The sequence below is a fragment of the Choristoneura fumiferana genome, chromosome 18 (assembly GCF_025370935.1).
Source record: "Choristoneura fumiferana chromosome 18, NRCan_CFum_1, whole genome shotgun sequence".
Lineage (NCBI taxonomy): Eukaryota > Metazoa > Arthropoda > Insecta > Lepidoptera > Tortricidae > Choristoneura > Choristoneura fumiferana.
In genome coordinates, this window is record NC_133489.1 from 13,687,174 (window position 1) to 13,709,565 (window position 22,392).

Genomic DNA, 22,392 nt, shown 5'->3' on the forward strand with positions numbered 1-22,392 from the left:
TAATTCTCATGATGTCCGGAAACAATTAAACTCAGAAATAAACAAATTAACAGAAAACGCAATTGCCTAACGTATCGTGATCGTGACGTATAAAGATAAAATAAAACGCGCAAGCAAAAGCAAGTCATCCATAACCAAACCGTATCGACTGTGGAACGAAACGTTGAACCAACAGGCGTTAGCTACTGGAAAATCCATCGATTGATCTTTCTTTTAAAACTGTCACTGGAATATTTTTTAAGAGGAGGTTTTGTTATTTATTTATTGTTACTAAATTAAAAAGGACCTGCCGCACTTACAGAATAGTGTACTTACTTGACATTATCGTTATCCTTGGAGTAAGTAGGTAGTGTATTTGTTTGCTTGCGGGTTGTGAGCGTGCTAGAATGCTGCCCTAGCAGATTTAATGCTATTTGCTTTGTTATAAATCTTCTTGCCGTCTCTACGTCAGCTATAGGTAACATTCAGCTGTTTTCCACACAAACAGGATTTAATTCGTAACGTTTTCGTATTTATAACCCGTTATTAGACCAATTAAATATAGCCCAAATGTTACTTATCCCTCATTTGAGTTTGAAACAAAATAGGTACATGACAAAATAATTTAGTTACGAAAGCTGTAATTATTCGAACTAAGGAATTAAGTTTTGGTTGACTATGTATTATAATTTAGCTAAGTACTGTAGGTACCTATAACGTAGCGACTCTCAACTGTCGGGGTTATTTAAAAAAATAGTTTAGTTTAATATTAGACCAACGCACTCGACTTTATTCGCGTATTCGCGTTGCAAATCTCAGTCGATGTGAAAATTGACATAAAATCGATATTTCCTATACACCATGGGCTTTTGGTATGTAAACGAAAACAATAACAACCAATTCTTTTCGTTTACATACCAAAAGCCCATGGTGTATAGGCAATATCGATTTTAATTTTTTTTTATTCTACAAAATCATCCCAATTTTATCAAAACCACCCCATTTTACGGTACTTATCTATTTTCAAATTTCACTGCATGCTGCTGAAAATAAGTCAAGCCTGGTCTTATAATTAAGGACAAGCAACGTCACCGTTTTAAAGTTATTGTATTAAAGTACGTAATATAACAGCGTAAAGTAATTTTAAACTAAATTTTCACGATGAGATTTTAATATAAAATGCAAAACTCAAACAGGACATGTCTTATTAAGTACGTGTGTATAGTGGAAGTTTGATTATCTTGTGAGCAGACAGCGTATCGGAACTCGCTTCCGCGCTCCGAGCCACTGGTCAGGATCGTCCGTTGGACTTAACATTGTTACCCCCTACCGTGCTTCCTTTCCTTGCTAGGGAAAACGAATGCATTAGTCGTCCTCCTTCTTTAAATAGCTTCACATAAACTCGTTCGCATCTAGATGCGAATGTCTAGACATTGAAACGCTATTCCGATATATACCAAAGATTCCTATCTTAGGTATAGAATGTATAATTCGGTTTCGGAAGCACAGCTTGACTGGATTCCTTTACCGCACGGATGAGTTGCTCTAATATAAATGACATCTCGTGACGTAACATTTTTTGTGCGCTATTAGATAGGTATCTGGAGTAGTCTTCACGCACGTACATGGCAAATGGACATCGAATTCTTCGGAGATGTGACAGTCACGAACGGCCGCCGGATTTGCTGCTTGAGACAAGTTTTATGTGAGTATTTTCAAGAAGCGAGAATAGCTCCTGTTAGAATGATAATGTAACCGCCTTCGATTTTGTACTAACATTGATATTTTCGAGATTTTTGCATGTATATAATAAGTTTTAACTAGATATAGGTACCTACCTAACGGAAATCATATAGTCTTACTACGATTATCAGTGTATTCTACTTAAATAGTTAACTGTAATAGAACTGACTCTTAACTGGATTTTGTATTGACGATTTAGTAAGCAGCGCCCTAAAAGTGTCAGCCCGTGAGAAAATTCATCAATCAAGCTCAGCAAAAAGAAGGAATCCGCGCCGAGAGAACAACACTCGTGCAAACTTTGTAAAAAATGAAATCTCTTTCCGAATCGTTGACATAAAGAATTGATTAATATAACTCAACGTTTTTGCAGGTGGTAGGACCTTGTGCAAGGTCCACCCGGATTGCTACCACCATCTTGCTCGCTAATCCTGCCGTGAAGCAGCAGTGCTTGCACTGTTGTGTTTCGGCGTGGAGAGTAAGACAGCCGGTGAAATTACTGGCACGTGAGGTATCCCATCTTAGACCTCTAGGTTGGCAACGCGTCTGCAATACCCCTGGTGTTGCAGATATTTATGGGCGGTGGTGAGCTCTTACCATCAGGAGACCCACTTGCTCGTTTGCCATCCAGCCGAATAAAAAAAAAAGGAAATTTAACGCGAAGTATGTATGTAGTTCAGGCAAAGTTTTTCATTTGCGATGTTTCTTCTAGGGAGGCTGAGTTGGATGAAACCGATAAAAGTGGTTTCCGTGAGTCCCCCACCTAACCACTTGAACCTAAGCACTTTGTTTGATTACCACTAATTATTTGTTTCGTTAATATTGACTCGCACGGTTTGGTGGCATATGATATGACATACACGGCGCATTCTCCCACGTTAACGCTTACAACACTGCCGTGGCTTAGATTGCTCTTAAAAGGTTATGAAACTAAACGAAGGTAAAAAAAGCCACTCCCTCATTCGGCCACGGGTATGGTGTAGCACAAATATTTATCAACAAGTTCATTAATTAGCAAATGTTACGAGAACCAGCGACGGTTATGCAATAATGACAGGGAGTGTGTCAGTGTCGTATATCATAATCGCAGTCTCGGAGGACGTGATGGGGCGATATGACCGCTGCATTGCTGTCACGTGTGTCACTTCGCAAGCTTGTGATCTGCATAAATATTTGTAATCGATTATGTATGGGTACGATTGCAACCGCGGTTAGTTCCCTGGTCAAGGCCTGCTTTTTCGATTCCTACCTGTTGATGATTCAAAAACCTGATGTGTTTCTTGGTAACTTGGTAAGTGAAACCGAGTAACATTTTCCGCTATAATATTATTAAAAACATTTGCAAATAATGCTGACAAAACCATCAAATTAATGGTCAGAGGCGGCGGCGTCGCCGGGCGCTCCCGCGGGACTCGCGCCATTTGTTACGGCCGTCCGCACCGGCCCCGCGTTCGTCGCAACCATTTCTCAACCAACTGATTCTTTGTTACGGATCCCAAACATCAAAAACACTTGATTTGTTTAAATGCTTCATCTGCCCTAGCAGTTAGCGGTAACGAAAGATCAAACATAATTTTCACTAGATTGTTTTTTATCTGTCCGCAACTCTTCTTGTAGCGTAGATCAATGAATGACGCAAACCAAGTCTGCTTTAATATTAAAATAATAGAGTTGTTACGTTGTAACCACATAAATATTTACCACTATGACGCGTTTTGAAAGGAAATATAAATACTTTTAACATGGGTAAATAAATACTAACTACAAATTATATTATTATAGCGGTGGTTACAGAAAACGTTTGCGGTTTGAAAAATAATAAAATAACAAAGCCGCTAAACGGCTAGGTACTTTTACAAAAATGTAGAAACGTTTTCTTCGTTTGCAAACTTTCACTGTAAGCCGATAATCCGACGTTTTATTTCACATGTGGCATAACAGCATCCTTAAGTGTGTAATAATTCATGCAGCGGAACGAAAAGAAGCAGGGGATGTGTTTATGCAATATAAACGAGCTAGTCTATTTTCGTTTACCCAATCTCGGGTAGCTTTATCCCGAGTCGGCGGATGGGGTCGCGGGACGTGAATGGCATGGCGACACCAAAGCACTCCGGTCACGACTGTACCCGTTCCTCTAGGACACACTTTTCCAACACTATTGCAATCGGGTAAGTCCAACAAAAAGATCCGGAGCAGCATGTATTATAATATAAATAATGGCTTGACATATTTTTTCCTGTTTAATAATCCAACAGGTAATAAAGCTTTGGGTATTCTCGTGTTGGGTATGACTGATTGATAGATGCTTATTCATTGTTCCAGTTGGTAAGTTATTATGAAATCATATAATAATATATTTAAATAAAAGATATATTTTGTTACTTATTTGGTTTTCGTACAATGCCATCCTCATGCGCAAATCAGACGAATTAGTATAGCACTCGTACACGTGTTTCGTGTAACAAGGTTACAAATATAGGTGTATCAATGCGGTTGCATGACGGTAGACATGAATCGGTGACTTCGGTGAAATGGAGTCGATACAGCTTGAAATTTAGTAAGTTGAAATATCGCCGGGTTTTTCCGACCGTCGGTCATTGGTCATTGAGGAAGGGTTCCGGTGGTCATTGGACGTGGTGACGGAGAGCCCTTCAAGCGATCCGCCTATCTGTCCTAGTTAACTTTACCCTATTTCTCAAGAAAACGTGACGGATTTGGGACTTAATATACTGCCACATAAACTTCAGTTATAGGTTTTGAAGACCGCTCCATTTTGGTATGGGCACTCAATACGGATATGGTTATGGACTTGAGATAATGCTGTGTCGGGATGTTTAACTACATGAAACGCTTCTAACGTCTTAACGGATGTGTTTAAAGAAGTGATAAAATATGAATTCGTGTAAGTGCTTTGTTAAGGAAATATGTTACAGCTAAATTAAGTATAAATTGACTGACTTGGTTATTTCTGTAACATTTCTTTTTCAAGTCGTTGACTCATCTGAATAATTTTCACTAAATGGCGACTTCACTTCACACGCATACTTTGTTTAAACAAAGCAAATATCACTTATTAATTATCAATTATTCCGATGATTCACGGTAATTCATAGTACCTACGGTAGTTGTTTTACTACCATTGTTATCCGCCGATACTGCGTCATTACGTATCTTGTTATATCTAAGGATACCTCGTATTCAGTTCGGTGACTGAAAAAATAAATTATCAGAAACAATCGAAGTGTACCCGCGTGACTCACTGCACTAGTCTCACCACTCACTGACTCACAAGCGGCGCTAAAGATATTCCAAGAATAGCAAATAACCTTGAAAATCAGTTCACCATGTAACTCACAGTATCCAACTTGTACTCGTAGTAGATAGAGAAAAAGGCGCCATAAATCCTGAGAAAGGTTCTCCTTTAAATAAAATGCTTCTTCCAGCCGATCGATGAATGTCGTGCGTGGCGACATGGAAATTACCGTTATGTATACCTACTCGTACTTATTGTATATTTCCAATTTGGATTTAGAATATATTTTTAACTTCGGCAAAATGTACAGAAATATTTATCAACCTCAATCAAATATTCTTCTATTTTTGAAAAACGTTTACAGGCGTATTCAGTTGAACTTATTAAACGGCTAAAATTATCTCGTCATCTTATATATCGTCACTACTTTTAAAAAAGCTCGTATCTCAAAGAATAAAAAAATTATGAGTGAACTTTATAACCATTTTTTCAAGGATCAATTTTGTTGACATATTGATTTGAGATACGAGATTTTTTTCAAAGTCGTGACGATATTACATTTTAACATAATAACTAGTAATAATAAAAAAAAATATAATAATTTTACTGTCAATACTACTTTAACCCAACGACTAGAATGAGCAATGACTGTTTTGAGTAAAGTTTTGAAAGATGATAGATGATAATCTGTTTAAATTAGTTTTATTGTAATATAGGTATCTGCCCATAACGTAACTGGCATGTTATATCCATTTTTAGACGAGATAAAAGTTCAAACACGTTAATGAGTTAGAGTTTCCTGTTTCCGAATGTTAATCTATATAAATAAAAGTGAATCGTAAAATGTGTTGCTAAGCGCAAAACTCGGGAACGCCTGGTCCGATTTCGCTAATTCTTTTTTTGTTGTGTTCGTTACTATCAGGAGAAGGTTTTTATGGAAGAAAATACAGAAAAATACAACGGGGGCGAAGCCGCGGGCAACAGCTAGTATATATATAAAAAAGCCGTGGTGGCCTAGTGGTTTGACCAATCGCCTCTCAAGCAGAGGGTCGTGGGTTCGAACCCCGGCTCGCACCTCTGAGTTTTTCGAAATTCATGTGTGGAATTACATTTGAAATTTACCACGAGCTTTGCGGTGAAGGAAAACATCGTGAGGAAACCTGCACAAACCTGCGAAGCGATTCAATGGTGCGTGCGAAGTTCCCAATCCGCACTGGGCCCGCGTGGGAACTATGGCCCAAGCCCTCTTGTTCTGAGAGGAGGCCTGTGCCCAGCAGTGGGACGTATATAGGCTGGGATGATGATGATGATGAAAGATATCTGGTCAGATTTAACTAGAGCTGTTTGGAAACCGACCCGTTATTTTTGCTCGTCAGTAAATCTGACAAACAAAAGTGTAAAACAGCAGTACTACATTTTTACGCAACTAATAATTCCGAGCGTCAATTTTTATTTCCGCAAAAAAGCACATATTAGATTTTGTCAGTAGCCGAACATGTATGTACCTAATCTATAGATATCAAACTTAATTAGCAAGAATTAACAACAGACAGAGTATTGCTTACCTACTCCCATAGCTATCATTCACTATCATCTGTCATTTGGAGTACGCTCGCCGCTGGTTGCATTTTCATATAAAAGTAGTTCCGTTTTAATTTACAAACAACACAATGAAACAAAATGAAACTTTGCGACTATGATGGGGGCAGCTATTTTGATGCTTATAATTAGTTTTCGTTCATATTCAATGTAACAAAATAATAATAAAAAAAAAACAAAATAAAATCACATTAATTATAAGTTTGTATGAGAAATGGAAATTCGTTATTTTTTTCAGTTACATTTTATTTTAACCAAACCTATTTATAAACATCGTAATGGCTGCTCCCATTATAGTTGCAAAGTTGCGTTTTGATCCTTAGTGTTGCTTGTAAATTAGAACGAAACTACTTTTGTATGGGGACGCGGGGTCTCTTAACATAAAGTTTAAAAAGGTTATATCGCGAGGAATAAAGTGTAAATCTTGCAGCTTAGTAGGTTTTCGTATGATCTCATAAGCAGAGGATGGTAATTTCGAACCCGGACTCGCATCCCTGACGTTTTGAGAATTTTCCTCTGAATTAGGTAGGTACATTTAAAACTTGAGAAAATCAACACACACATGCGAAGCCGTTCAATTGTGGGCGTGAAATTCCTGATCAGCACCAGGACACAGCCCAAACCCTTCTGCCTAAAACGAGGCCTGTGCCTAGAAGTCGGGTTTACACAGGCTGGAGAATTTAACGGCCTAAATTATCCTATTTTATTTGCTAATTTTATTGGATTACAGAAATACTTGCAACGTCATCAACTCATTATTATCCAAATTGTGTCTTCATTGGTTCCTTATTCACCATAGATAATTTAAAAACGGGGAAATAATCAATTCCACGCTCGTCGATATGTTGATAGCCCAAGCCCCGTTCGCAATATGATGCCATGTTATGAGTGAGGGCTAATGGAGGAGACTGCCCTGATCGAGCCGGGATTAAGTGCGGCGCTCGTGCGGGCGATTCTGTCGAATAAAGATAAATGATTGTATGTGCGGGCTGAGCAAACTTGGGCCAAGGGTATGGCGTAATTAGCTGTCAGTGATTTGAATGCATAAGGGTGGGTTTAGTCCTGACCTAAGGACGCTATTTTATCATTTGTACCTAAGGGTGGTACTTCATTTTCAGAAATATGAAATGTAGACGCGGTGACCGTGACGTAAAAAGGTGCGACGATTTTTTATTTAAGGTCTAATAAATTCGAATTTGCTTTCTTGGCCTCTAAATTAACATAATCCGTCTTGGTCATGATTGTTCAACGCCAGCTGATCCAAAACGGATTAGTTAACTACGGCCAAAGTTCTCATTGCTCAAAGGTCGGCGCCTTCGTCGCCTCGGCGGTGTGTGAGAACCAGGGGTTATACGGTGGACCAGGAGCATAGGCTAATTGGCTGTCAACTATGAGCGCGGTCCTGAGTGGCAGTTGACGGTGACCGATGCCAGAGGCGCGCTCTTGACATTGGCCGAATCAAACAAAACAATGCTGGTGATTGACTAAGCATTAGCCTAAGCATACACGCACAAGCCACGTCGAGTCATTTTTACCCCGCTGTGAGCTGTGAAAACTTTTTGTTTGACAAGAGTCTTAATGGAATACATAATAACAAGTATGATTTTGAATGTAAATTAAATAAACTGACTATATTTAGCACATAGTTTGTTTTGTTAAATTGTTGATAGACAGTCAATAAAAATATTCGAAAACAATAAGAAAACACGTGATGTTTTTAATGAAATCAATAGCAAAACAACTGTTTGAATAAAGTTGGACTGCCGAGAACGTGCAGTGGCCCGGCGTCCCACGGTCGCGGCAGGTGCTGCCTCCACACGTCGCCTTCATTAGCATTGTACACTCATTAACGGGACAGTCCGGCTTCAAACACACATAACTCGTCACATTTACCTGTTTAATCTCAACTCTTGGCTCATGTTTAAATAATATGCTTTGTTTCATTCATCTGACACCATGGAGACTAATAGCTTGTGTAGGTAATTTTTAAGAAAACCAATTAAGAAGAACGTTGTTCTTTATGTACCTATTCTAAATACTGAATTTCGAATTTTAAATGCATATAATTGTTTTTATTTAAGTATATTGTTTTACTCGAACAATTTCAAATAAAGCAATACTACAGAACAATAACTTCGTGGTCACGGATAACCTTTTTACGGTCATGTTTTTGTTGATCTTCCGACAATATTGGATGTCGCAAGGGAACGATTTAATTTATTTTGCTATGATTCAAGGTCCAGTAATGCCAATAGTCAAGGTCTGGTTTCCGAGGTAGGTATAGCGACAAAAAATTAATCACTACGCATGGCTACAGAAGAATAAGGTTATATTTTTTGTTGGTTTGCGATGTTTATAGAGCATGGTTTTGGTCAAATAAATTACCTACCATTTCTTTTTTTTACGGGAACGCGTACTTTAACCAGCCTTTTTGACAATTTAAGTTAAACAAATTGGCGATGTGAATGCTGATGAAATAGGCAGCGCCTTTTGCGGAAACCTCACACAATTTCATTCAGCGTATTATAAAACTTTGCTATCCAATCAGGGGAATGAGAAATCTTTCACAGTCTCCACATTTCCAGCTTTTTATTCAGAGCGGAAAAACTCAATTTGGAATCCGGGATCCACGTGCTGAGAGGCACGGGGAAACAGAGGGTCGCCTATAAATCTGCGGCGCACACAGTGCGAGGGTTGTCTCAGGATAAAGTAATGAACTAATTACATTAGCCGCTCGAAAAGCGGGCTAAACGGCAGGAATGAGCTGCCCATCGAATGGTTGAGAATGCTTTCTCCGAAGCTTATTCATTGTTTCCACATGTTACTACGTAAAAGCAAAGCTAGGTCAGCCTGTATTGAAGTGACACGTTTTTTTACGATGTAAATTATTAAAATTTTTGCTCGATATAATAGCATGCGCACAAAAACCCACCGTTGTGGTGGTGTTAATACCGCAACCCGTGAAGGTAAATTTTTCTTAGAAGGTGCTGAAGGTGTTTTTTTAAGATTTGTAAATATTTATCCTTCTTCTCATGAGCGTAAGTACTGTACCGTTATTCGTTTATTTTAGTAGCTGTTGCCTGCTCTGGGCTAGACGTGTGTTACGGTGTGGACCACACACAGATGCTCATTATGAAATTTGCGAAACAATATGTAGTTGTACAGTGTTCTTGGAAACTAGGTACTAAGATAATCACAAAATTAGTCAAACTATTATTTTGTCAAGTTTCATTAGGTATTCAATACTTATACTAATTCCTACTTAGGTACATATTTGAACAAACAACTAAAAAATAGTCACTAATGCCTTGATAGTGTCTTAGTTCGTTGAAGTCGATATCTCTAAGCTGCTAAGTTTCGCACCATGTTGTGATGCGTTGTGAAGACTATAATACTAGGTCATGATGCTTGATCTATTATTTATATGTTTACTAAATAAAAATCATTTAGGCAAGGATTCTGATGTATGTAGATTTAAAACGTTCACAAACGCATACTTAATTAAATGTAATATTGCATGAAGTAAACGTCGGTCGGTGTGTTAGCTAACGGTTTAACTAGTTTAACGGTTCTTAAACTCATTTTCTAATACTGAATATTAATTACAAAAACATCTATTCAGTCGGACCCATACTGTGTGACGAAAGTGATTTCCCTATTAATTATTTTCACGCAATATTTATTATAATCTAAACGCTGGCAGCTGTCTTCTTTGAGCGAATAAATTGCTATAGTTATTGCTTCATAATATGTACTTATTACTTTTAGTAAGTAGTATGAGTACCGTAATGCGATTTGAATTATGTATTATGATGAATCGCTCTGTATTTATACAGGCATAAGAGGTTCGTCCAAATAACATACCACCTGTAATCAAACTTGTTTGAGTATCTCCTTACTTATAAACTCTCATACAGCGTAATCGGCGTTCTTGTGTGATACGGTAATTATCAATTAATGATTCCTAGTTTTTTTTGCGACGTTTCGAGCCAAAAACAATTTTAGATAGGTACAAATGGAATATGTTGAATAAATTATTTTTACGAGTGGGTTTGTTTTTTATAGAGACCGGTGTCTGTCGGGCTAAGTGCTCTGTTTTTAACGCTCGCCGCGATTTAGGGACGGGGATCGTCTGATTTTTGCACAGGTTTCAGGTGTTTATTACAATCGTTAGTCAGTTGATTGCGAGCGTGAATTATCGTTTTAGTGTGTTGTACACTTAAATAAGATGAAGTTCGATGTTAACAAATAATTATTAATGGGGCCCCAGTACCTAAATACCTACAAGTGACGATTTTTTTGTACTTATATTTGTTACTTAGGCATATTAATTGAAGTAGCATATTTTCAAATAACAGTTTTAAAATAAATAAAAATTGACATGTAACACATATTAGTAGGTACGTACCTATTTGAATGAATGTAAACCTTTTGTTTTACTTTGTTTATTAGTAGCTAGGTAAACAGGTATTTTTTTTTAAATTTGCTTTTATTTTTTTCAGCTTATTTTTATTTTTTTTGTTTATTATATTATGCAAAAACACAACGTATACAAAAAGACCTCACAAGAAATTACGCCGCGACTTCGTACAAATGTACCCTAACCAAACATTACGTTAATAACAAAACAAAAATACTATGATTTGATAGCAGTAGAAAGGTTTCACGACCATCCATTACTGTCAGAGAGTTATGACCCAAAACGAATAAATGTGGTACACATGAACAATCTAGAGGTACGCTCCGAACCCGAATCACGACGCTCGACTCAAACTTGGTAATATTTTTTGTAATCAATTTTAAATTTGGAGTGGAGTCGTGACCCAAACGCGTGAGTCTCGAGGGGCTTCCGCGCAATTTGGCTTCAAGCGAACCGACGATTCAAGGTAACATATACAATTGTGGGTACCTATGCGGTACGTTGCTAACACGCCAATCCACGGGGGCTGCTAACGAGAACTGTTCCACAATACTATTCACACCTTAGGACGTACGTGGATATATTAAATCATTTGGGATATAGAACCAGATATAAACATTGGTAACTAACTTTATCGTTTCGAAAATTTGTATTTATAATAAAAAGTACCTGGTTGACGGAGCTTTGTTCGGGCTAAAACTCGATAAGAAGCATTTTCCTAGCGATTAGACCAAGACAGATACCTAGTTAAAAAAACTAATGCCGTGTAACACTAAGCGCTATAATCTAAGATGGACATTTTTGTCGGCATCGCCATCGGACTGTCTCAGGCGAAGCAAGAATATCAAGATTTTAGCGCACAAAATTAAAATTGACCCCTCTAGATAATTATTTATTCCGTGTGGCGGGCGACAGCTAAAAACGGGTCCACCACCTGTCCTGCAGGGCTACTACGAAACGCGAAACTCGAAGTTCGTGTCGTGTGGTCCCTCTGACACTTATACTATTTAATACGAGAGCGATAGGGGCGGTACGATACGACTTTCGAGTTTCGAGTTTCGTAGTAGCCCTGCTGCACGTGGCATGTTTATTTTTAACCCATCACACACCTTTTCCCGATTGAGGTGCAATACGTTAAAGTTTCAAGCGAATGAAATGGATTAAAGAGAATGACTTTTTAAGCTAAGTATTCTGTATAATTTTAAGCATGATAACATTCATCCCCACATGACGTAAGTCTATAATTGGATTATTATTAAAAAATAAAATTTTGAACTGTTTATTTCTTTTAACTATTAAGTATTCATTATTATTATTATTACAATCTTAGATGAATGATTGGTCTCGCGCGCTTGCTCGACTAGATACCGCCGGCGTACTTGTCAAATGCGGCAGCAAATAGTACGCCGAATTCGGCGTACCCGAGCCCGAGGCGAGTCAGTCGCGTTGCAAACTGCGTAAGGTGCATGTACCGAATGTTTTGTTAAATTTTGGTCATAAACCGAAGTAAAATGCCAGTTTGCGCAGTGAAACTGTGTAAAAATAATACTACAAGAAATAAGAAGGACACTGGGATCACATACCATCAGTAAATATCGTATAATTTCGAAATTACAAAATAAAATAACATGAACCCTAAACGCCATTCTGTGTTGCCGCGTACACAAGAATCAAATTCCCCGTGGTTGAGATTTTAATAAATTGAATTTTATTGTTATCATCATCGAATGAGGATACATTTTAATAAGTTATTTTATTTAAGTATATAACGTAATTATTATATATACATAACCTAGTTCTATATTATTTAATGTTTATCTTTGTGATATATACACTGAAGGTGTATAAATTGTTACCCGACACTATTTAATTAAGGGGTGAATGTGTCTTAAAATTAAAAATGTTTTTCGTCTTCCCATTCAAAAAGCCCAAACAGCTGATTTACTTAGGTATTATGGGAAACGAAAAAAAAATTTTTTTTTCGTATTTATACCCATTTTCCTGAAATGTTAACTTTTTACCCGACTGCCCGAAGGTGGGTTATGTTTTTCAAGCGTATGTATGTATGCATGTATGTATGTATATTTTGTAAACATTTTTTTTATTTTAGTCTTAATTAACCTGTACATTATATTAGGTTTAACTATAGGTGCAACGTGTTATCTTAAATACGCAAAACTTCTTAGTTGGTGACTCAGTCCATGAATTTTTAGTAATTATTTGTAAATATTGAATGTTCTTAAATATATATATATATTAATTAAAAGTGAGGCCAGATCATTGATATACCTACATACCTACCATTTTTTTTAAAGAAGAAACCTACGCCTAACCTATACACAAACATATTAATACATTCACTCTTAATTACTTCTTCATTTCTAAGTATTTCCCAAGATACATTTTGTAACCAGTAGCTTAATAGACCACAGAATAATTTATTTTCCCAATAATTCGGGTAACAGTGGAGCAGCTGGCAACACATTTCGTCACGCACACTAGCATCCTTGCAAATTGTCTTACACCGTTCTTACGCACACTACAATATTGAGTTGCCGCATTCACGAACCTTTTGTTTTTAGGTAGCGCGGTATCTAGTCGAGCGAGCGCGCGAGACCAATCATTCATCTAAGATTACAATCTTTTTGTTATTTTACTAATAGCTAAGTGGATTATGACTACTTATATGTACTTTTGTAGTTATAGTAGCCGTATTTTTTTTGTAACTGTATTTTAGTTGTTTTTGTGAAAAGAAAGACTTTTTGAATACTTGTATAATGCGAAGATGTCAGCAAATAAATTAGTAGGTAAACAATTACTTTGCTCACCCGCGACTTTATTATAGTTACGTCTACGCAACAAATGTTGTTTATGCTCCTCCACCTCAACACTGTAAGAATACACAAAATTCGCACAAATTCAACTATCACTACCATCACACTACGTTGACTCAACCAGAGTTCATCAGCAGAGCAACACCACCATTCACCATGCTACAGATGTTGATGATGAACTATGGTTGATATCGAAACGCGTCAGGGTAGTATGGTGGTGGTGATAGTTGGGTTGGTGTGATTTGTGTGTGTTCTTACAGTGCGGATGTGGAGGAGTTCCATGCACACATGCATGCCTGTGGGGGCGTTCAAGTAATACGTAACGCAATTTTTGGAGATTTTGACCCCCTTCCCCCCATGTAACGCGCAGTACCATTTTTCTGTACCCCCTCCCCCTTTCTAAACGTTACATAACACCTAAATTCCCTTAATTATTTTAGCTTTACTTTAGCCGTTTCACACTGGCAACTCAGCATGAGAGCATTTATAGGCCAAGAACAACATCTGATGATGCGAATCCCCCACTTTTGAGGACATTATAGTATGTATTTGTTACAAAAAAGTGACGTAACGCGTTGTTTGAACCCCCCTCCCGCCCCTGTAACGCATCGTAACTTTTTTCAGGACCCCCTTCCCCCAAATTGCGTTACGTATACTCGAACGCTCCCTGTGTTGCATAGACGTAGCATATCAGAAGTCATACAAGGTAAAGTAATTGTCAAGGTAATTGTTCATAGGTATTTCATTGACATGGACTTCCGCAATGGAATAATTAAAAGTAAATCACCAAAACCATGTAAACCATGAAAAAAGAGAGATTGTGCGGATATCCAAGGATTGTTATTGATGTAAGGCGCAGGGGCCGGCGCGGCTAGTTCGTTATTAAGGCCGATCATGCGTGTCGGGTGCTCGGCTCGGTCCCGTCTCCACTAATAAAAAATGATATGTTTAAACTTTAACAAGGAGGATATAACTTTTAGCTCCAAGACGTGGCCATTTTTTTGTGGCTATTTTTTTAGCGTCACTGCTTAAGTGGCTAAATAAGAAACAAACAAGCTGAGATATGTGGTGCATAGGGGAAATTCGTGTCTGTGCAGTTGACCAACAGTGGCGTAGCGGTATAGCACGCGGTACGGAATACCGAGGACCTGGGTTCGATTCCCAGTGTTGGTCTTATTTTTCTGGTTTTTTCTGTGCATCTATATTTCAGTTTGTATTTTCATTTTATCTCCCTTTGCATAATACGGTTTTAGATTTTATAATTCCTATTTACTATTTAGTGGGATACATTACATATTACCGTTGTTTGTTGCCCGCGATTCCGTTCGCGTGGAATTTGTTTATCGCTATCCTAATCATGTCCGTCCATCCGTGTCACTCAAACTATCTATATACCGAATTTCATCTAAATCAGTTCAGCGGTTTAGACGTGATGAGGTAGCAAATAGCAAACAAACAAACAGACTTACAAACTCGCATTTATAATATTAGTGGGATAATTATCATCATATCGGCTTATATACGTCGCCTAGACCTAAGTATATAGACCACAGACCTGTAAGAGCTTGTGCTTGTGCCACAGTTCGCACGCGAGTTCAGTACTGCTTGAGAACTACACACAGACCATTTAATTTCTTTACAGAGGTGTGCAAGGTTCTTCACGATGTTTTCCTCCACCCCAAAGCTCATGGCAATTTTTAAATGTAATTTCACACATACCTAAATTCTGAAACCTCAAAGTGCGAGCTCGGGCTCGCGATCCCACGATCCTCTGCTTGAGAGGCAAAACAGTTAAAACTACGCCACCACGGCTGCGTAGCAAGGAATACCAACTATTCCACTAGTACATATAATAATACTTACTTGTTCCTATAGGTAAAATAGTTAAATATAAAATTGGTGACGTGTGTAAAATAAAATCCCCATATTAAACGAGTCCACGTGAGTGCGACTCCAGTCCAATCCCGTTAATTTCTTATGGATTTTTATTACATTAAGGGGCTGTTTCACCATCCATTGATTAGTTTTATTTGACGGATAAATGTGATGCCGCCTCCGTCTATTCGAACAAAACAAACAGAGACGGCATCACATTCATCCGTCAAATAAATTTAATCAATGGATGGTGAAACAGCGTCAGTCTGCGTCTGGTTGTTTAAGATGCCTATGCTTTGATTTGAACTCGTTTTGTGGGACAACTTTACTAAAGGTTGTGCGATTACCTAAACGAAGTAAGTGTACGAAAAAAACGTTAGCGTTGCAAACGTGATTTAAAAAAATATATTTTTTATATATATATAAATCTAGAGAAACATTTTATATGCAACGTTGATATATCAAACAGCCAACATCCGGCTTAAACTAGTCTAAAAATAGCCAGGGGATGAAACCGCAGTCGGTTGACTAAACACATATGAATTGCCACCAATCCTTTTATATTATCGCTTTCCACGGGGCTTTGCGAGAATTCTCCTCTAATGCTCAGCTCCTTGACAAGACTGATGGTACTTGCACACAGTTGCGATGTACGTTTAACCTGCGACAACAGAACGATACAAACTTCTTTCCATCTTTACAGCAAATACTAAGAAAATGGGGAAATGCTGCCAGCATCTTTGGTACCATGCCGCAGGGTCCATTTGTAGATTTATTACAGTTTTAGCTTATTTAATTTTAATGTGGTTTTAGTTTTTCTTTTATTGTACCTAATTTACATTTTATAGTGTTCTATCAATAAAAACATTAAAAAGAAAAAAGAAAGAAAATGGGAGGTCTTTGGGATCTGTTAAAAAAAGGAATTAAAAAAGAGATTGTTTTTGGAGACAAAAAGAATGATAGAGGCTGCATGACTACTGTTAATTCCATCATTCTTCGAAACCAATTGTGGAGGAAAAGTAAATGCATGAAGGTTTCAATATAATCGCAGGAACATAATTATACAAGTATACTATTTAATTATACAGAATCAAAGTCAAAGTCAAAATATCTTTATTAAATTTAGGCCATAACAAGCACTTATGAATGTCAAAAAAAAAATTACCACCGGTTCGGAAGAACCTCCGTTGAGAAGAATCCGGCAAGAAACTCAACGAGGTAGGTATATTTTTTTAAAACAGATTTATAATGTTATTAAATGATATGTATACATCACAAGTATCACAACTTTATTGTTAACACAGTAGGTTCGCTATTTGAAGGGATCGCTAATGCGGATCGGAATTATTTCCAAATATCCCTGTCCATGATATAATCATTAACTTTATAATACGCCTTTGATATTAATGTCTTCTTGACAATAGATCTGAATTTTGTATCCGTTTCATTTATAATATTTTTTGGAATTTTATTATAAAAACGTATGCAATTTCCCAGAAACGACTTTTTGGTTTTAGCCAGTCTGTAAGATGGAACTTTAAGCTTCCCTGTGTTTCTAGTAGCCTTTGGCTTATCGACGAATCATTTATTTTTACATACATATGTTAATGCTTGTCGTAAAAATAGAACCTCCATCTCTTGTTTTTAGTTGTGTTCGAGTCTACAACAATAATAATGTTTCGCTCGAAGTAATTGCATACATTATGAAGATATACTGGTTTAATGCTCCAAAAACACATTAACATAAAACTATATGTATTAAACAGGTTGTTTATTCAGTTTAATGACATTATGTTATAAAACATAATGTACTGTTAGAGGCACTAAGCGCGACTGGTTTTCGTTAAAATACTGAATGCTTCGTCTCGATGATGTGAATTGTATTTTTATTCGATTATAGCCGTAAACCGGCTCCAATATCAATTTAAACTGTGGTGTAATAGCAATCCAACAAGCCTCGGCTGGAGTGTAATACAAAATTTATTGTTTCAGAATTCATTATCGGACAATCAAGCGATGTAATAATATATGTAAATCAATAATTAAATGTTAATATTTCTCAACTAATCATCAATTATGGTTTAATACGACCGGATGGCCGAGTGGTTAGAGAAACTGACTACGAAGCTTAAGGTCCCGGGTTCGAATCCCGGCCGGGGCAGATATTTGTATGAATAATACGAATGTTTGTTCTCGGGCCTTGGATGTTTAATATGTATTTATCTATATAAGTATGTTTATCCGTTGCCTAGTGTACATATAGTACAAGCTTTGCTTAGTTTGGAACTAGGTCAATTGGTGTCAAGTGTCCCATGATATTTATTATTATGTATTATTATAATAAGATATATGTATTCAGTTGATAGATTTTTGCAATAAATAATATTACCCGAATAAAAACTTAAATCGGAGGTTATTTTAGTTATAACATATTTTTAGTAGTTGTTCAATCAAGTATTTGACAAGCTTGAGCCCGTACAATTGATACCATTTAGGTACTACTTCCTGAGCATAAAGACGTCTAGTATTCCTAGGTATCCCGTAATGAGGACCTCGATATGTGGAACGACAGCGCAATTGCACTTAGGGTTGCCAGGTGAAAAATTTTAAAGTCCGGAGAAAAAAAGCCTGATTACATTATTGATAATTTTGTGCAGTGAGGATTTCAATTCTCGATAATGATTTTAGTTGTGCGATTAACGTCACCAAAGTTGATTTTTAAATAGGCCCTAAATGTATACAGGAAATTATTTTCTGTATTAATAGGTTTGATTAATTAAACCGATCTCATCACAAATTCTAAGATATATGGTAACCCTAATTGCAGTAGGCTTGGGAGCTCGATGCGCGGCGTGCAGCGCGCATTCTTCCCGCCAACGAGCCTGCGGGGGTCTCAATTATTCCAGCGCAATGTCCCGGAATGTCTAATTTGCTCACGTAATTTTGGTCGGAATTCGTCCCCGGCCGACGGATGCCTGGAACTATTTTTATTGCTCGTTTCCTATTTGCCCCGCTCCGTCGGGAACAATATAACTTTGAAGCTCGCGAACTCTAACCAACTTGTCTCGCAGCAAGTGTATTGTGAATTACACGTCGGCTCGTTGCCACCGACGTTTTCTTTGCCTCACTTCTTCCGTCCCGTGGGAATACTTGAGGATTGCAGCGAAGACACGTACTCGTTCATTACGGTTAAGAGCATTCGAGGCATAAGTAAGTCTACGCTTGTCTTGTATTTTGGTCCCGGCTGTTTGAGAGTCGAGCGAGACCAATGTCAACACTCCGACCCGACGCTGGAATTGTCGTTCTAACTAACAACTGGGATCCTAGTTTAGCTAGCTATTGGAATGCAGTAAACTAGTGCTGCCTAGTTTGGGACTACAAAGATATTTACTTTGTACTTGGATTTTATTGTAACGCGGAGCATGAAACTGTAGCGAGTGCAAGGCGGCTGCACTGGTATAGTTAGCAGTAACATAAATTCCTTGTGCTTAGTGAAACTATTAAGTACACTGAAAGCTGTATTCAATTTTAAACACAAACGTGAATTGATATCGTGGCTCTTTTCACAAGTCCGCAAATCTATATGTACTACAACTGACCTCGTACTTACAATTGCTCTGTTGCGGTTATCCTTCCGGCAAAATGGTTGCCTGTAACAAAACATTTTTACTATAATAACGACATTACCTATACATACAAAAATAAAACAAAATATAATTTAATTAGATACATCTAAATGAAAACGATACGAGTATGAAGTATTGAGGTAGCAACAAAAGATGAAATTACCAATAACTAATTAAAATAAAGACTAAATAAAACGGAAAAATTGTAAGTCTTACACAAATGTAGAAGGTAGGAAGGTTTTCCTTATCACGACTATAAGCACGACGTTATAGATGGTCGTTTACGTACTAGGTACAATTCAAAGACAATGTAGACATTCGTAATCTGTAATAAATGTCTAGTATTGCTATTCAATTAATTTTAATTTCGATAATAAGAAAAATCTTATTCAATAAGGTTACTTTTATAAAACTTAACTATAAACTAACTACCTAACTTATTTGCTGCTGTTACGGCTGATTAAATTCCCTTTGATCAAACAACAATTAAAGATCAGGCTTCTCGCGTCAACAGTGTGGCAGCATAAGGCACTCGTATTGGCTTAACACGTCTTAATCCACGTGAATCACAAGTAATCACGATAGCGGAGCAAAGAGACAAGTGATTTTGGAGCTCCGCCAGGACGAGGCTCGACGAGCACTCCATTTGCTCTTTACATAACTCTGTATTCACTGGATCATTAATCTTCCTAGTTCCACGCCAGGCTGAGTTTAATTTTAATAAACGGCTTTTGCCTTACGTTACGACTGCTTCACAATTTAACATTTATTCAGGGACGTTGTGATAACAACTTGAGCAATTATATAACGAATACTAACAAGATACTATTTTACAATTAAGTCATTGATTTAGTGCTAAGTAACTCGTTTTCTCTTTGGCATTCTGAATTCCGAACACAAAGTTCGCGTTTTTAAACAACCTGTATCTGTAATATTCTTGTTGTAGTTGCAGGCAAGTATGCCGCTGGACTCCGAAAGCAGCGCTGTAAACGACTTCTTCGCAGACGAAGTCGCGGGTAACAGAACAGATGGTTAAGTATAAAAAAATATTGTCTTAAACTAACTGGCCTTAGAACCAACAACATTTAAAACATTTGATGTGGTCTACCACATTTTTTGCTCGTTAACCGCACGAGACATTTTATCGAAATGTCGTTTTAATGACTAACTAGTTTATTTGGACCACTACCCGCAACCTTTTAGTGGACTCTCTGAGGGTCCTTAATAATCGTTAAAATAGAGTTAAAGCACGTCGCTCGTAATTCTGTTAGTGGTCACTGATGTGACGCACATATTCGTGATACGCTTTCGACCGCATCTTCAGGGAGCGACCCTAAAGTGTACGAACCAACCCTTCGTCAGAACACAGGGTAATATTTAACCGCTCCGCCTTAGCATCGCCGCACAACATACCTAGAACCTAGTAAATTGTGTCGATACGTAAATTACTTAATTTATTTTTACATAGAAAATTTATTTGTTCAAGTTTATTTGTTCGTTTTACTACACAGGTTTTCTGCACATTTTTTATATTTTAATAATTAAAATAAATACGGTGTGTGCTAAATAAGGTTGTGTGTTACATTTAAGTCTAAATAATATTTAAAAAAAATGTAAAAAACTATCCGTACTAAATTTCAAATCAAATCTATTGCTACAAGTGGGTGAAATTTGACATGTTAAACATATTTTTTGTTTTCCAAGATATAATCAAGATATATTCGATAAATGTTCTAGTAATTCTTAGAAACCGTCAAACTAAATATTTCAAAGCGTTCACACGAATAAGAATAATAAGTTCCATTTTTCCATCCCGCCGGTAATTTCGATAGGTAATCGCACAATGCGGTAATATTCGGCGAGTGTTCGAGCAGTGGCAAGCTGTTTGTACCTGCCGTTACCATGAAAAGCGTGATTTACCTGCCTCCTGGGAAATACCCGTCGAACGCCAGTTGCGATGCGGGTAGTACGCAGGCCGCTCTAATTCAGCTAATCTCGCTTTCGACTCGACTCGGCGGTTATAGGGTTACATGTCATGATCCCCGGCTAAGTGATATCTTAATGTTATCTCGTACGAGATTACTGTCGGGATTCTTCGCAATAAATTTCCTTATGGTTCCGCGTTACGGAACGTTGCGAGCCATTTCGCGTCGACGTAATTTGTTCATGCTGTAACTAGCGCGATGCCAGTAAAAGGATAACGTACTTTGCTAACGAAAATCTTTTCTAACGTGATAAATGTGAACGTCAGCTTGTTTTTATTGTCTTATATTTTCATGCATTTTTAGATAGAGCTTAAAGTCCCTAGGAAATTTGAGTTGATTGAAAGTAATGTTCGTAGAAGCCGAATCCTGACATTTTTTAGGTGCCTACATAAGGTAAACGTCCGAGTGCTCGGTACGCTAATGCCCAATAGATCAACCTATTGCTAATCTATCTATATCTAATACCTTTAAACGAGCAATATTTATTTATTGGGTCGGTGTCACTGTCGAAATCTTTCCAAATACATTTCAATATATATATTTAAAGATAGCACCTATTAGGGCAGTGACAAGGACTTGTAGGTATGTACGTTTATCTTGTACAAATGTTTCTTGAAATGTATTTGGAAAGATTTTGACACTGACACCGATCCAATAAATAAATAATAAATAATTTTGATAAGTTCTATAGATAACGAAAACCTTTGTTTATTTCTTAGGAACTTATTAGAGAGTGGTAAAACTGGTCTTTAGTTTTTGTGCATCTTTACATGTCTTTACGTAACGATAAACATTATCCTACAGGATGATTTAAACGTTATGGCTTCCATTGCAAATGGTGATACACAGTATAATATATTTTTGCTGCTCAACTTCAAACGATTCATTTCCTAAAGTCTTGAATGTCGACAAGATTTTCTCTAACAGTTTTGTTTAAGGCAACTTTACGGTTGCATGCAAACTTGGTAGTTGGCACTTGCAGGACTTGCAAAAGTAGTTCAAACATAAAATCTGTTTGCCTGGCTACAGGAAAACTAGCATCGGCTTCCCACTTTGCAAAGCGTTAGATAAAACTGGGATA

The 22,392-nt window shown here is 37.3% G+C and overlaps 1 protein-coding gene across 2 annotated transcripts in view; it reads right to left on the reverse strand.

Annotated features, from left to right (window-relative positions):
• The window catches only part of LOC141437612 (semaphorin-1A-like), a 143,156-nt gene that overhangs the window by 38,568 nt on the left and 82,196 nt on the right, over window positions 1-22,392 (reverse strand). For both annotated transcript variants that reach the window (XM_074101059.1, XM_074101058.1), the window contains exon 2: window positions 19,311-19,350. The gene's annotated coding sequence lies outside the window, so the exon portion shown is untranslated. The remainder of the gene's footprint in view (window positions 1-19,310; window positions 19,351-22,392) is intronic.